The sequence below is a fragment of the Microtus ochrogaster genome, linkage group LG3, assembly GCF_000317375.1.
Source record: "Microtus ochrogaster isolate Prairie Vole_2 linkage group LG3, MicOch1.0, whole genome shotgun sequence".
NCBI classification, from domain to species: domain Eukaryota; kingdom Metazoa; phylum Chordata; class Mammalia; order Rodentia; family Cricetidae; genus Microtus; species Microtus ochrogaster.
In genome coordinates, this window is record NC_022029.1 from 15,375,839 (window position 1) to 15,392,856 (window position 17,018).

Here is a 17,018-nt window from a genome sequence, read left to right on the forward strand (position 1 = left end):
TGACAAATTTCTTGAATTTTTGTTTTATTTTGGAAATTAGACCTCTGTCTGATGTGGGGTTGGTGAAGATCTTTTTCCATTCTGTAGGCTGTTGTTTTGTCTTGTTGACTGTATCCTTTGCTTTACAGAAGCTTTTCAGTTTCAGGAGATCCCATTTATTAATTGTTTCTCTCAGTGTCTGTACTACTGGGGTTATATTTAAGAAGTGGTCTCCTGTGCCAATGTGTTCAAGTGTACTTCCCACTTTCTCTTCCATGAAGTTCAGTATAGCTGGCTTTATGTTGAGGTCTTTGATCCTTTTAGACTTGAGATTTGTGCATGGTGATAGATATGACTATACTTTCATTCTTCTACACATAGAATAAAAATAGAAGAATGTCAAAGAACTTATTTTTTATTTAAACAATGATTATATTTTTATTTCATTTTGCTTTGTAATTGTTGATGTTGGAGTCACTGAAAGGAACTCAAAGAGTTGCAGCCTTCAAGTTTGGCCAAAATTCTCAGTAATTATTTTAGAAATAAAATAAATAATTAAATTTTGAAAGTTGAATTGTCCATAATATGAACACTGAGCTAGAATCTAGTGATTTGGATATTACAAAACAAGTGGTAAATTCTGTTCTTATCACTTACACACTAGGTGAGCCTAGGCTATATAATTAGACCCTGTCAGGAGAAGGGGGGGGAGAGAGAGAGAATAGTCACATTGTTTCATCTTGGTATCCTAGCTTAATTTGTTAAATAACATAGCAAATCAGTGAAATGTGTTAGCTGGAATAAAACCAATCATAGAAAAAGTATTTGAAGATACATATGTTAACATAAGGGTAGGAAATATGCATACTGGGTCAGACCATGGACTAGAGTCCCAAGTAACATACTACTGCATCAGTGTTCTAGTTTTGTGACTTTGATGGCCTACATAGCCATGTATATGTCAGGTTTTTCCAATGTGAAAATGGGAATAATAGTAACTATTTACAAAGATATTGGTAGTTTTGTTTTTAAGTTGAATATATACGTGTTTGCATGTGTTTGTGTTTACATGTGTTTGTATTTGAATATGTATTTGTGTGTGTTTACATGTTTTTCCTATGTGAAAATGTTTCTCCTAAGTTAAATGTGTGTGTGTGTTCATGTGTTAGTGTATGTACGTGTTTGTGTTTTGATGTGTACTGTGTGCTTGCATGTGTGTGTGTGTGTATGTATACTTGCATATGTGTGTGTTTTTGTATGTGTGTTTTTGCATGTGTTTGTGTGCATGTGAAGATCAGAGGTGGGCATTAGATATTTTCTTTCATGTTCTATGTTTTAAGGCAGAGACTCCGAGTGATCTCAGAAATTATCAATTCAGTTACTCTAGCTAGCAGCTTACCTGGGAAAATTCCCTGTCTTTGCTTTCTATGCTCCCAATTACCAGGAATCAATGCACTTTTTATGTGGGTGCTGGGATTCTGAACCCCCACCCTCATGTTTGTATAGCAAATGTTCCACCCACTGAATGATTCCTGCTAACCCCTGTTGGTAGTTTGGCTACTTGTCTAGCCTCTTCTCTATTGTCCATTTAATCATTGTGGCAAAGCTGAGGATCTCTCCATTCTTTCTCCAGTGTGTTTGAAGTGAGATTCTACCATTGAGGAACACTGCTTTGAGATTTCAATGCAGACAAAAAGGGAACACATTTTTAATTATTTCTTCTTTTTGAATTATAACTACACCATTTCCTTTTCTCATATACTCTTTCTTGCTGTTTTTCAAACTCATGGTTGGTTTTCCATTAATTACATATATGTAAATTTGCATATATGTTGCATACATATATGTAAAGCCCAGTTCTAATATGGAGTTAATTCAGTCAATATTTATCTATATAGCACGAACCACTTCATACTATTTTTTGTATTGTTCTAAACACAATATACATAATTAAAAAGCCAACTTTCTTTGGAATTGGCTTCCAATGACATCTATTTCATTTTTATATTTGGTCATCATGCATGGTTTGATGAATTTGTTAAGTTTGTCTATTTGTTAGAAAACATAAACAAAGACTCATGATGCTAACGCAGCAGGCCAAACCATATTAACATATTCAATTTCTGAAGTAGACATCTATGATAGAACAGAAATTTTAAAACGTGGTGGAAAGCAGAGACTATGGATTCAGATGTAGAAAGTTTTATTAAAGGCTTTAAAAGTTGGTTAGGGTTTTAATGAGCCTGTCACTTTTCTTTGTGTTTGCCCTGGGTAGGTGTCTTATTTGAGCCAATGACCTTGTAGTATCCAGCTTCTGCATTTCCCATAGCACTTAGCACAGAGCCAACCATGTAGAATATCTTCACAATGACTTATTAAATTAATTTTCTTCAATCCCTTCTGGACTGCCCATTTGCCTTCATTAATTATGTCAGACCCAGAGGAGATGGCCTCTACTGGTGGCCTGGCTGAATTACATCTTAGCCTTGGAGATGCTTTGAGCAATATATTTTTTTTCAGGGGATGAAATAAGCTACCAGTGTTTGAACCTATTCATTTTTGTAGATGGGGATAAGAATATTTTTATATTTCATTATTTTCTCCTCTCCTCTCCTAGAAACCTGCTCATATAAGGCTTTCTTTCTGCACATAGAGCCTCTTCCCATGGTTTCCAGCTTCGATTTTAATGGATGTGGCACGAGAACAGAGACATGCCTTTGCCTTTGTCTGTTCGTCCGGAAAAAAACACAAATAAATTTCGGGGTATTAGCTATTATAATGCCAGAATACAAATATGCCATGTCAAACTGTTTTTAAATGATAGATTTTCATTTTTTAATTACCCCAAGTGTTTCTTCTGAGAGTTCAGAGACTTTAAGCTTCATGAGCATTAACTCTGTTGCTCTTCTGATTTGTTTGCCCATATTTAAAGGAATCAGGAGGAGCGTTGGGATAGAATATTGATGCTGAAGAAAAACCTAGAAAGAATGCAGCTTATTTTCTCTTCTTGTTTCAAAGTGTGCAGAAATGAGGCAAATCTTTTATGATGAGATAATTGCGCCTCTATCCCCATTCCATCATTCATTAACGGCAGGATAAATATGAATCCTGAATTTTGCTAATCTGATGGTCTTGGCTCTGTTTTCAGTAAACAGTGTAAATTATTTCCAGAGGAGCTGTGCAGAAAAATGTGTGACATTACTACAGAATCCAGCTCTCATAAAACTTACAAAATCCCTGCGTGGCCCAGGGGACACTAACTACCCATGTGCCTTCATGAGCTCAAGGGAAGGCATCAGACAGGCTCTCCCCTTCTCCACAGCCTCATCCCCAACTCTGGTTGCACCTGGATGAAAGAGAGTCTGCCAGCATTTCCTTAGCAGGCTTCTGGCTGTCAAAACAAGCTAAGGCCTCATGGGGATGCTCACACTTGCCTGCTGAGGAGAAAACACCTTGTTAAGTGTTTTACATATATTATCCTATTATATCCTTACAAAGCCTTTTGAGTAGGGTCTCCATTAAACAAATGATAAAAGTGAGCCTCATGGAGGGTTAGATTTTAAATAACTTACATCCTTTAATTGGAAAGATTGGAATGTGAGCCCCCGTTGCTTGGTCCTGAACTGGGTACTGTAGTACATACACATTGCTTCTTAGAGTGTTTTGTTGGTAGCATTTTCCCCAAGCCCCTCCTCAGCCCATTCCATCCCTTTGATGCCTGTGTTAGACAGTCCAGGTTGCTGAAACAAGAATACCATGACCTGAGTCATTTAAAGAAAGTAAAAGAATTCTTGAAATTCTGAAACCTGTGATCACAGGATTATTGTGAATGAGTTCTGGCAGATCCCTTTTTCAGATTCACAAGTGCTAATATTTTCATCTTAGCACTACAGGTAAGGGGCGTGGCTATATTATGGCACTCCTTACCTTATAAAGACATTAATGTAGTTCATGAAGGCTCCACCACCATAACCCAATTACCTCCCAATGTTGCCACCTCCGGGACATTGAAGATTAAATTTCAGCTGATGGATTTTGATGGAACACAACATGTAGTCCACAGTACTGCCTAATATTAACTGGTGAGCAAAGTTAGGTATTCTATGTGAATACCAAGCCTGCCCCGTACACTCTGTACTAAGCATGTTGGGTTCCCATGAAAATTTTTGCACTCCACTAAATCACTGTTAATGTTGGAACACAAGGTCCATGAAATGCAGGACTATTAGCTCCTTAATTCAGTGCCACGTCTCAGTCTCCTGAATTCAGTGCTGAGTCTCAACCTCATGGACACACATCTTCCTGGAAGAGGAGAGTTCTGCGCAAATGCCTAGTGAATGAATGTATTTCCCTGCTGGCAATGGCTTCTAATGTAGGTGAAGACTGTGCACCCTTCTTGTTGTTTTTTCACCGAAAAGTAAGGTTGCACTTTGGAGGAATAAATGAACCTTTTAGAATGCACCGAGAGAAAAAAAAAAGTCATAGATGTTTCTACAAACCACAACTAAATAAAGTCTCCAGCTGCTCTTTCAGAGTGGCTTGCCACTGGTTATAAACTATAGGCATTTCTGTCTCCAATCCACTAAAAGCATCCATTTTTCTTCAGAATAAGTTTTAGTCCATTAATCAAACCCCTACCAGCAGTGGCTAGTGCCTGGGTGATAGGAAGCAAAGGATGTCTTGCTCCAAACAACCAGAATGCTAACTGTGCCCAAAGAATGACTTGTTTTCATAGCCTGTGTTCCTTCATTCTTAATTAATGTCTCTCCAGGGAGAAAGGAACAATCCCTACAAGATTTTTTGTGGTTATTTGGCTTGTACATTTATGTTTAAAACTATGATAGAGGAAAACAGTAAAAATGGTAGAGAATACGTGTATACAAGGAAAAGGGAAATGTCCATGCCCATAGAGTATGGAGGTGCGAGCAAAGAAGGAACAGATGAGAACTGAACAGAAGAGGTATTCAGCTCTACTTAGTAGACGAGCATTAGACCTTCACCCTAAGGGTTCATTTTATGATGTGAGGTCTCAAGAGGTGGCTCTCGGTTAAGTACCTGTCTTCAAATACGAGGATCTGAGTCTGGATTCTCAGAACCCACTGGAACCACTCTACTTTGTGGTAGAGTTCCTCTTGCCTGTTGTCCCAGGTCTGGCATGGAATATAGGAGTAGACAGGCCAGAGAAAAGAGAACGGTCAGTTCCTGAAGTTCCTTGGTCTTGTAGCTCCGTCAAATTGATGTGTTTTATGTTCAGTGAGAGACGCTGTCTCAAAAAATAAAGGTGCCGAGCCGGGTGGTGGTGGCGCACGCCTTTAATCCCAGCACTCGGGAGGCAGAGGCAGGTGGATCTCTGTGAGTTCGAGACCAGCCTGGTCTACAGAGCTAATTCCAGGACAGGCTCCAAAGCCACAGAGAAACCCTGTCTCGAAAAAGAAAAAAAAAAAAAATAAAGGTGCCATATGATCGAGGATCGGCTCCTAACATTTACTTTTGTTTCCTCCAAACATGCATGTGTACTTGGATACATGTGTGCATCTAACCACATTGAGTACATATATACCACACACACACACACACACACACACACACACACACACACACACACACACACACGCACGCACTCGTTATGATGCATGTTAAGGAACACAAAGTTATGGACTTAAAAAAAGAATAAAGGTTTATTTTTGATCCTGGATTTGCAAATTTTAATCAATGGTTGATGATCTTACTGCTTTGTACCTGTGGTGAGAGCTCACTGCTTGGGCTGGAGTGCAGGCTTGAGGAAGCCATTTTGTACCATAGACAGGAGCAGAATGGGAAGAGCGAGAGACCGGAGTCTCATCATCCGTTTGAAGAGCATACTCCTAGTGTTCTAAATGTCCTGCTAGGACCCAGCTCCTACAGGTTCTACCATTCCAGTAGTGCCACAGCCTTCAGCACCTTTATAGTGCCATCTACATTAAAACTGTAGCAACCATGATCTATGTGTGCTTGAGCCTCTTTAAGGCAGGGTTCATAGAGGGAAAGAAGTGCAAGCAAATATCAACCTCTATCAAAACTCTGATTTTTATTATTCAAAGAAATCCTCTATACTTATGTGGAAAAGGAATACATGAACATTGCCTGGAATAGTGCATCAGGGGAAAAAACTGTATATTTTGTAGATTTTCTTCTAACTATAGCACCCAGGTTTCACAATAAAACAGGTAGTTTGATCATTTATGCAATCATTACCTTTCAGGGAGCAATTCAATCCCCAATTAAAGGGCTGCTATACATAAACAGATATGATGCTCCCTTAACACTCGCAAAGAGAAGTTACTTTTTAATTGCTTTGCTTATGAATTTGACTTCAAAGCCAGTAATAGTTTTCGAATTAATAGCTCATAGCCCATTTGATACAGTGATATTTAATTAATGAGCTCATAACTCCAGCAGCACATTGTCTCTCTGATAGCTCCTCAGGTTGTTAGTTTCCATATTGCTGACTGCTGTCTCTACTGTCTGCTAACCATTCCTAAAGAGGCCATTTTTATTTATTTTTTATTTTTGCTTACATAATTCTTCCAGATTGAATGATGAAAAAATGCCTCCTTCTGAGGTAAAGGTGGCCCTTTCTTGACTCTCTTACTGTGTGAACGCTCCGGGGGACAGGTAGAATTTTACACTGTTTTGACTTCTTAACATATTGAAATTGAGAATCATTTGCTATGGTGTTATCTATAGTGTTGCTAAGTATTAGTCCCACCCATAAATCTTGGAGATGGGAAGGTAGATGGTCAAGGACACACCTCTACCTTCTTCTCATGTACCCATGATGTTCTTCTGACCACCCCCTCCCATACCAGAGTTGCCAAGCCATGGCTCTTGAGCTAAGAATTGTTTTTATTTTTAAATTATTAAAAACAATTTTCTTTATTATTGAAAAATTTTATGTATACGTGTACAATAAATATTATATCTGCCCCCATTTTTTCCTCTGACTCCCTCCATATCCTGCCAAAAAGTTATACTCCCAACTTAATGCCATTTTTGCTTCCCTTTGCTCTCCTTCCCTCTTCTCCCCTCCCCTTCCCTTCCTTTCTCTTTTCCTTTAAACAACCCACTAAGTCCAGTTAGCGCTGCTCATCTGTGCATGGGTAATGGAGCCACCCACTGAATCATAAGATCTGCATCAGTTGCCATCCTCAAAAAAAAAAAAAAAGTGTATCCCTCTTCCAGAAGGGATGTGGCTGGTTTTCTGAGTGAAATGGTCTTGTGTGGGTCTTATGTAGATCATGCTGAGCCTTGTGAGTTCCTGGGTATGATAGCCATGCCAAGTCCAGAGGACAATAATTCAATGCACGCCTCCCACCCTTTGGCTCTTACATTCTCTCTACATTCTTTTCCGGAATATTATTTTTTGAGCTTTTCTCGATGATTTTTAAATGTTACAGGAGAAGAGTTATGAAAAGGAAAAAAAATAATTCAAGCTTTTATAGAAAAGCCTTGTTGATCATTGGCAAGGAATGGACATCTCCACTCAGTTCTTATGACAGAAGACCTACAGCAAGACAGCTTTTCTGGCTGTCTAACAGAATTGAAATCCTCTAAGTGGTGATGCCAGTGACCCTACTCCTCTCCTAGAGGTCTTGTCTGTCAGCAGCCTATTCTTATTAAGAAAGTAGCTAGCCACCCACAGGACCATTGGCTTCAGGATTCTGCTTTGTGTGTCTTTTCGGGTCACCCACTTCTGTGGCCTCTTTAAGGAAAAGAGATCAACTTTGGGTTTTTTTCTTCGAGTGCCTGTCAAATGCCCTGTTATAATTTCTGGCATTGAATGGACCATTTGAAGTTAACTCTGTGGAATTTAAAGTTCTGCCCTTTCTTAAGGCATTTACAGAGGCAATAACTCAGGGAACATTCACGGACAGTAGCGAAGTGCTCCCGTGCTACCTTCGAGAAGTTTGCTGGCTGCTGGAAGTCAGGGCTACAGAAAATATGACCAAGGACAAGGACTTAAAGAAGTTAAGAGGCTGTCTCTTACTCAGTATCACCAAATCTCTTTCCTAAAGTTTATTAGTTAATCAAAATTCTAGGATGGTCTCACACTAGTGATCTCCCGTGTCATCCTCCCGAGTACTCGGATTGTGGATGCCTGCTACTATTTTCAGTTTAAGGTTGAATTTATTTAGATTCCTTTTGTGATTGAGTTTTCCTAATGAAAGGAAATGAGAACAGGAATAGAATAAAAGAAAAGGCCCAAATATATCAGTTGCAGTGTACAGCTTATGGCTGACCCTTTCAGGAGCTTCATACACTGCTATAAACTTAGAATTAATTAATGATGATTGAAACAACCAAGAATCATTTGACAGCATTTGGATTTAAAGAAAGATAATTATAATAAAACTGATTGTATTAATGATTTTTACTTTAATAATTGCCTACAAAATGTGCTAGAAGTTGATTTTCTATAGGTAGACTAATAATAATCATAAAGATAATAGTAGCTACCATTGATGAGAAATATACTATACATTGGAAACTCTGCTAAGTTTTCTGTATACATTATTTTAACTGATGAAAAGTATTTTGATGATTTGTCTTAGCAGACTTTGAGTTCTAGAAGCTCACCAGAGGAGAGAATTAGCTGAAGAAGGGATTCATTTAAACTGAAGATTTGAGGACTTCCATTACGGAGACAATCCTTCTGCCAGATGTCCTAAGAACTTGGGAACACATTTAGTCTGACAGACACTGAGTGCTCCTGTGCCCTGTGTACAAGTTCATTTCCACAACCGGGAATGGGAGGCTTAGAGGATACACAACCTATGAAAGCAACCCTTGCTTCAAACAGACAATGGAAATTACAGCACTGGCTATTTCTGCGTTAGCAATTGTCTGGCAGATTAGAGTCCATCACCAGCTTCATAAACTGTCAAGGCAAGTACTGAGTACTGGTATGTTATGGCGTGGGAAAGTTTACAAGTAAGCATAAAAAAAGTAGGGTTCTCTTTTATTGTGTTTGAACTTTCCTTTGAAGGTACGACATCAAAAAACCAACAAGCAATAATGATAGCCATTATTTATTGAGTATTTAGAATGAGCTCAGTACCAGACAGGCACTTATATATACTATAACATCTGAGTGAGCTGGCAACAGCACCTGCATTTTGCCTGTGAGAACACTGTGGCTTAAGGAGGCTTCTTTACTTTCCCACTGCTGTATAAACAGTGTGGAATTTAGCTGCATAATTAGTTATAGTTTGTTAGCTGTTTGCTAGTAATTGCTTAAATATTTAATGTGATTTATGCCTCCTCACTCTGGGCCATTTTTAACTGGAAAGAGTTGTTCAGATCTGTATGAGTCTCTTCGTACACTGTGTGTGTGTGTGTGTGTGTGTGTGTGTGTATCTATACACATCTGGACATGTAAGTGCCTTTGCATTGGGAACTCACAGCAGCAGGAAAGCCCTTGTCACAGCATCATTCAGTGCTATGCCTTTAATTAGCACAGGCTTTGATGATGTTCATAACATGCGGTGGTTTCTTGTTTCTGCTCTGATTCTTGTCAACATTCGTCAGTATCTTTCCTTTTTCTACTGTAGGAAGCCTGCTGTTTTGGAAGGGGAAATCCATGCGCCCGACTTCAGTTTCTTCCTTTGCTTTTGTTTTGTCTTTTTGCACTTGAGCACAGCCAGCTGCTCTAGAATTTTGAAGATTCTGAAGCCCTTCTGTCTATTGAGTTAAAAACCCTCCTCCTCCATTTACTCTGTGAGTCAACATCTTTTTCCCAATCGAAAGACTTATAAAAAGCTAATGGGTAGAAGAAGCATTTATATAACTGTGGAGCCCCTACTTATTTTTGCTTCTGCTCAGCTTTTTCACACCCTGGATGTGGATGGGGGAAAGCCATTAAAGCCATCAAATGCATTAAAGTCATCGCGTATGTTAATACAATGTCTTAACCAGTAAGGCAATGCAAGGTTATTTCGTAAGCCCCCTAGAGGTAATTTTCAAAATTAGCCTTTTTTTTTCTTCCAAAGATATTTTGCAGGCCTCCAAGCTGCTGCTTGTCGCAGAAATAGGTCAAGATAGCCTGATGTGTTCACACATTAATTTAAACACAGCTCGAGTGAAATCTAAATGAGGTCCTATGCAAGATCACTGGCCAGTTTCCTTCCTTGCTACTGTCTTTTGGAATGCATCACCTTTTTTTGTTGTTGTTGTTTTCTTTTTGGCTTATGGGATGGTAGCTTGCAGTTGGCAAAGCAAATAAGAGGAACACCCAAAGTTAAATGTGTGAATAAAATACAAGAAAAACATAGTAATGACTAATAAGATGTAAATGCCAAGAAATTTTCTTGTCTTTTAAATTAGACATCTGTGCCCTATTTTTACATGCTCATCACCATAAGTGCGTTAACATGTTTTCCCCAATCTGTCAGCACAGACATATTCTGGAGGCCTTCAAGCTTTAACACCTTCGCTGCTACAGAAATGCCCTGGCAGTCACTCTTGGGGAACATCTGCTGAGCGCGAAAGATGTGCGAGGCAGGCGCAGCCAGTGACTGCTTTATCCGAGTCAGTGGTATGGTGCAGCTTCTCCCCTGAAAGTGGGTGTGTGTTTCTGGGTCAGGTCTGCAAGAGGATCAGCTTTGGGGGCTACCGTATCTCCCCAATAGGCCTATTTGTCACACAGACTTGCCAGTTCAGAACTTGGCCCGGTGTCTGCACAAGAGGAGGAGAGCAGATGAAGGGCTGTCTCGAAGCTGAGCTGCCTCAAGCCCACACATGTTTGCACAGCTTGCGAAGTGACAAGAGCGTGGGCCGGTCCTAGCTACAGAGAAACAGTTGGGCTGAGGGGCTTCGTATGTGACCGCGGGAGATGCTGACATTCAGGTCCCCAGAAGCTTTCAATGAAATATATGAAGGGAGAGGCTGCTCGGCTCATGAAGGGGAGCCTCATTCAATATGTGCTGTGTTTCCTAAACTATGGGTTCGCCTGCTGTGACCTTAAAATCTACTCCTTCTTCCTCTCCGGAAAGTATTTGTCTTTAAATAGTGAGAGATGGGCTTAAAAGTCAAATCCCTCAGGGTGGGCAAAGAAATGATGACCAGACATTGAAATAGAACATCTGAGAAATTATTCTGGAAAGGAGGATATGCACAGACTGGCCTACAGGCTGTGTGAGAGGGACATGACAGAGAGAGAAGGCAACTCTGCAGGGAGGACGAAGCTAAGGGCACCGAGGTCCAGCTTTTCTGGTTGTATGGTGAAACGCAGAGCCCAAATACACGGCCTATATAAAATGTGTCTGCTCATTATTGGACATTTTACATCATCTCTGCTAATGCCTTTATCTCTGAAACACTCCTGAACATCGTTTTTTACATTACAGATGAAGAAACTGAGGTTCTGAAAGAACCAACTTAAGGGAGATGTCTGCATGGTTTATACTGGAATTAGGATGGAATTTGGAGTCAAAAAATAGACATCACAGGCATTTGTTTCACAGTCCTGAGCGCATGACTTGTGCTCTCTGCACCCAGCTTCTTCTGCACATAGGCTACATGAAGTGATGGAAAATATGCATTCCTTTTTTCCCAATATCTTCATGTGAGGAAAGATTAAAAAGGTTAAACAACTTCCCCGAGTTTATACAACTGCCAAGAGGCCAATCCAGGGACACATAGCCCTATCCTCGGCCTGCTGTATCTGCTGAATAACCGCACCCTGAGATTAAAAGTGACAAAGACAGAAAGTCTCCCAGGTCTCCCAGGTGCAGCTGATCTATTTACGGTGTTACCTTTTTCATGAAGCAGGGATGAGCCATCAGGAACGAGGAGAATTTTAAAACCAAATCCTGGCCATGGACAGCATCGAGGTAGCTCCGGGGACCATGTATGATTCACAATGGTCACCGCCCTCAGACTGGCAGATGGAAACGATGCCTGGAAAGGAAACTGAGCTGAACTTAGGAGAACAAAGCCACCATTTCCATAAACACTGCACTCAGCAGTGTAGTCTGTGCTTGTCACAACTTACAACTCATATGCTGGTTCAGGACACTTCCCCAAAAGCACTTGGGCCACTCGGCCTGGCTTCTGCTGAGTGCCCGAAGTATGCACTTTGTGTGACATGACCTTTGGTTCATATATTTTTTTTTAAACAATTAATATTTGGGGTCCTGTTGTGTGTCAGGCCCCTGAACACTGAAGGCTGAAGATGCAGCTTTGAAGAAAACATGGAAGTCCTCTGCTTTCATGGGCCGCATGTTCTAATGTGTGTAGATGGGACCAGGTAAAGTTACAATGAGGAAGTTTGAATTGTGCACCCTGATTACCAATGAAGGAAATGAAACTTGTTTTCTCATTTCAAGAGTCAGAATGAGTGACCCTTTGGGCTTGTGCCCATATCATTCTCAACCATCTACGTGTGTATAGCCTTCCTAGACCTCTGTATTTAATTATTTTTATTTTTAAATTACAGTATAATTACATTATTTTCCCCTTTCTTTTTCTCTCTCTGAACTCTCCCAAATGCCCCTTTGCATTTTTTTCCAATTCACAGCATCATCTTTTTTTAAATTGATGTTGTTGCATGTGTGTTTTAAATAATAATTATAACCCACTCAATCTGTATAATCGTATTTGCATGTGTATGTTTACAGGGATGATTATCAGACAGTGGCTGAGCAACTGCTGTGCTCATCCCTAGAGAAGACCCCTGATCCTGTTCTGGGCATATGTTAGCTGTCTAGAGTTCTCTCTCTAGAGTTGAGGCCTCATGAGCTTTCTCCTGTTCATGTTAGTATGGCTGTTGATATCATCCTTGTTTATATCATCTTTAGGGAGACATGTTGGTAAGACTTCATGGGTGTGGCTTCTGACATTTCTGAGAAGCATCATCTCACAGTAAACTCCCTGTTCCTCTTGTTCTTACAATCTTTCTCTCCCCCCCCCCCCCTGCTTCTGCAATGATTCCTGAAGTTTAGGTGCAGGAATTGGGTTGTAGATGCATCCATTGGTACTTGGTCCCACAACTCTATATGTTGGTGGATTGTTGTTCTGGTTTCTTTTCTGTTTGTTTGTTTGTTTGTTTGTTTTATTGTTTGTCAACTTGACATAAACTAGAGTTATCTGGGAAGAAGAATTTAAATTGAGAAAAGGCTTTCATCAGATTGCCTGAAGACAAGTCTGTAGACCATTTTCCTGACTAGTATTCACTTGGGAAATCCTAGTCAGTTTCTCTGAGGTATATAAAAACACAGGCAGAGGACACCTTGGGGAGCAAGCCAGGAAGCAGCACTCTTCAGTGGTCTCTGTTTCAGTTCTAATCTTCTGGTTCTTGCCTTGGTTTCTTGCTCTGACTTTCCCACATAATGTATTATATGTTATAAAATGAAATAAACCCTTTGTTCCCCAGGTTATTTTTGCTCATGGTGTTTAATTACAGCAACAGAAACCTTAACAAATATATTTATGATGTTCTGTAATGATCTATGTCTCTTACAAAGAGAATTTTCCATGGTGAAGGATTAGAACTGCCCTTATCTGTGGGTATAAGGACAAAGTTAGACTGTAGATAAGGATTATGTGGTTTTAGCAAAGTGGTGGTTGAATGTTTTCCTGCAAGATCGGTGACTTCACTAGCCTTAAGTAGTTGACTTGGTTTCCAGTACCATGTATGGTTTATCCCTTGTTGAGCAGGTTTTAAGTCCACATAAAGAGTTGTTGGGTACCATCAAGGTACATGTGAGCTATGGTACCATGGGTTATTGTGCTATGCTGGTCACTGTTGTGATTTGTAGGTAGCATAGCTGGGTATGACTGTTGATTGTTCTCTTCATTAAGAGGATTTCATGGTGCTTCTGGCACAGTGAAAGCTAGTGCTCAGGGAAGATGTTTGAGGTCAGACTGAGGTCAGGTCTTCTGGATATTGTGTCTGAAGTACACGGTATCTTCTACAATAGGGACTTAACTTCCTTCTCTGGAGACCAACCAAAGGTACTAGGAATAGCCCTTAATGTTTTGGCAGTCTATCAGACAACAACTTATAGTGGTTTTTTATTTGTGTTTTAATAAACAAAGTCTGCCTGAGGATCAGAGTGTAAAGCTAGCCATACTAGTCAGCCATACAGGGCAGGCAGTGGTGGCATACACCCTTAATCCTAGCAGCCACAGTAGGTAGCCATAGAGGCCTGGTAGTGGTGGTGCATGCCTATAATCCCTGCACTAAAGAGGAACATAAGGTGGGAAAAGACAGGAGCTCAGGGTCTCATTCTTCAGTCTGAGATTTGGTAGAGAGCATTAATTCTGCAGTCACACTGAGGACTGGATGGCCCCTTTGTCTGAGCCTTGGTAGAGGTAAGAACTCCCTAGGAGCTTAGCTGCTTTACTTTTCAAATCTTCAGCTTAATCAACAGGATGTCTCTGGGTTGTTGCTATTCATGCTACAGCAACTAACTAACATAAACAAGGATTTTTCATGTCTGATGTTAGGAGTTTTTGTTAGATGGCCTCTGCACAACTCTTGGTGGAAGCATTGTCAACCTAGGTGGGATGCTTTCAATTGCATAATACGTGTATACATTATATGCTTTCTAATGTGTATTGTAGATATTTTAAGTAGACAACAGTATGATACCTTATGACTTTTTAACACATCCTTACTGTTGTTTAACCTTTTTTTCTTCTTTATCCTTCTCCCTCCTTAATAAGAATAGTGGATAAAAATCCCAGGAAATACAAAATACATTTTTTGGGATAACACACACACACACACACACACACACACACACACACACACACACGCACACACCACCTCTGTAACAGTTTTCATGGGGATTTAAAGACTGTAGTAGTGAAAGATTGGGAATCCAGTTAAAGGATTGTTGAGATAATCCAGGTGTTTATAAGACTTCAGGCAACAGATGTTCTGGGATCATAGGCAGGTGACATTCTCGTATGAGTCCACAATAGCCGAAATTTCTTAACAATGGGAAATGTGTATTCAAGGAATGTTGCAAATATGGAACTTAGGACACTATTTAATCTTGTTGAAATTACCTCTCACACTCTTGCCGTGAATGGAAAACTCAAGCCCTGAGCATGGAAGTCAGACAGAATCCTGCATTGCCTAATGTAACTGCTCTTTCTGACCATTTTTGAACTCTCTTTTCAGTGATGATCTTACCTAATAATTTATCCAAAATGATCTTTGAATAATAGGATTTTAAAAATTGTAGCTTACCAGAACTACTCTGAAGGGTGACTAGTCAGATTAAAACTGTGTTTTAAAACTGTGTTTAGTGAGTCAGGATTATCTGCTAGGATTCTTAGTAGAGGCTAATATGTCAGATGAATTAGCTAGGCTCTCTCTTTAAGAGTAACTTTGAAGCACACCACTTGGAAGCTTTTCTTTAATTATTTTATTTTAAGACAGACCATATTTCCTCTGATAAGTGTGAGAACATTTACAATAGGGAATATTACTCTTTGCAAACACGAGAAGAAAGCAACACATGTTGTCAAATTCTATTAGACAGAAGGACAGTTTCTTTGAACAGGTGATAAATATATGTGGATGAGTGTCTTCTTAATTAGTTCTCTGAAGGTTTATGATATTCCAGTAGAAAAGTGATGGAGGTTTCTGGTCTTATGAGAGATGGTAGAAGTCTTCTAGTTGCACAATGCTGAACCAGGTAGAAGTTCTTCATTGCTCTCTGTCCGTTTCACAAATGCAATGAAAACCTTGTATCAGATACAGACATTACCTCTACAAACACTGTGATAGTATGTGAAAAGAGGTTCTGAAAAAGTGTTCTGTGTGTCATGGACCCTCAATTTATGTCTTCTTCTCATTTATCTGCTCCCTACCATAAAGTGCGCTTTGGATGTTTTAATTGTTGCATATTCAAGTAAAGGGAACATTTGCTTTTGTAGTTAACCCCTGCAGCTTCCTATAGTATGCTTTTAAACTCTTGAAATTTGAACGCAGTTTTTTCTTCTTCCATGTCTCTAACACACAGCCACAAACTAGGCTGATAATAAATTAATAAACATTTTTATATATGTGTTTATCAAGTCTGTCATTCCTGAATCTATTTTATTGATTATAAATGAACAAATAATAGTTATATATACTTACAGAGTAAAGAGTGATGTCATGTTTATTAAAACATGGAGTCTCCAACTCAGATTGCACATATACATACACTCAAATAATTATCATTTAGTGGTAAGAACATGAAATTTAATATCTTGGTGACTTTGAAATATACATTTCCTTATTATGCTCAGAAAATAATAAAATACATCTCAAAAGTATCATGTATGTATGACTGAAACGTTGTATTCTTCCAGTATCATCTCTTTCTCCCCTCCATGCTCTTCTCCTAATGCCCACCATTTTGTGTCCTTGTTGGAGTTCTGTTGTCTTTAGATCCCTCATATCCATGAGAGTATATGCTGTCTTTCCTTTCCTATTTGTTTCACTTACCATAATACTCCAATTCTATTATATTACAAATTAAGACTTTTTTTAAAGATTGAATTGAGCTCTACTTTGAATCTATGCTATATTTTGGTTATCCATTCCTCTATTGGTGGATACATGCATGACTTCTATAACATGGGAATTCATTTAAATCTTACTCCTTTCTTTGGCTCTGCCTCCCTGCCTCCCCGCCTCCATCCCTTCCTTCCTCACCTCCTCCTTCCTCTCTCCCTCTCTTTTTCCTTTGTATTCTTCCTTCCCTTCTTCTCCTCCCCTCCCTTCTTTTCTTCCTTCCTTTATCCTGTCCTTCTTTAATTCTCCCTCCTTTGTTTTAAATGGATTAACTTTCATACCTGTAAGTTTTTACACTGCATGTATCTGTACCCACAGAGTCCAAAAGAGGGCACTGGATTGTCTGCAACCGAAATTTTAGGTGATTGTGAACCACTCTGTAAGTACTGGTTGATCTGGTCCTCCAGAAGAGCAGCCAGTTCTCTTAACTGCTAACCTATCTTTCCTGCCTCCTTTCTTTCTTTTGATACAGGGTTTAAAATAT